Genomic DNA, 1,035 nt, shown 5'->3' on the forward strand with positions numbered 1-1,035 from the left:
ACTAATTCCTGTTAGATTTTTCTAGAATTTTATATAAATGGAATTGTGCACCATGTACTCTTTTTTTGGATGACATCTTTCGCTTAGCATAACGGTTTGAGGTCAAACCATTCTGTTCTGTATATCGATACTTTGTTCCTTTTTGTTGCTGAATAGTATTCCATTGTGTGGAATCAACCATATAGCCATCAACTATCCATTCATTTATTCGTTTATCTAGTCATCGTTTATCTAGGACATTTGGGTTGTTTCCATTTGGGAGTATTATAAATTAAGCTATCATAAACATTCATGTGCAAAGCTTCGTGTGGATATATTTCTCTCAAGTAAATGCTGATGATATATTATTTGATTTGGGTTTGATTTGCTAAACTTTTAAGAATTTTTGTGACTATGATCATGAAAGATATCAGCATCTAGTTTTCTTATAACATCTTTGTCTAATTCTGGTATCAAGGTAATATTGGCCTAAAAAGAGGTCCCCAGCAGGATCAAGAGACCTAGCCTTCCTGATACCAAGAAATTCAATTTTTCATTGAGTCAGAAACCTACAGGTATTCTTAGACCTGTGCCTGCATTCAATGCATATCATGATTTTTTAGAAATGTTGGTGCTCCCTGAATGCCCTGCCCCTGTTGGAAACAAAGCAGCATGGCTAACCAAGAAAAAAGATAAAAATTACCAATGTTAGAAATAAAAGAAGAGAGATCCCACTGATATTAAAGGATAATAAGGCAATGTTAAAAACAATTACACCTCAAAATTCGAAAGCTTTGATAAAATGGACAATTCTTTGAAAGACACAAATTACAAAAACTCACTACAGAAAGAATAGATAATAGTTCTGATAATCCTGTATCTATCAAAGAAATTAAATGCCCCCCCCAAATAAAACCTTCTATGACAAGATGGTTTCACTGTGAATTCTATTAAATATTTAAGGAAGAAATGACACTAGCTCTGCACACTCTCTTAGACATAAGAAAAAGGAAGGAATACTTCCCAACTTATTTTATGAGACCAGCATTACCCTAA

This window comes from Pteropus alecto, unplaced genomic scaffold (assembly GCF_000325575.1).
Source record: "Pteropus alecto unplaced genomic scaffold, ASM32557v1 scaffold22, whole genome shotgun sequence".
Classification (NCBI taxonomy): Eukaryota; Metazoa; Chordata; class Mammalia; order Chiroptera; family Pteropodidae; genus Pteropus; species Pteropus alecto.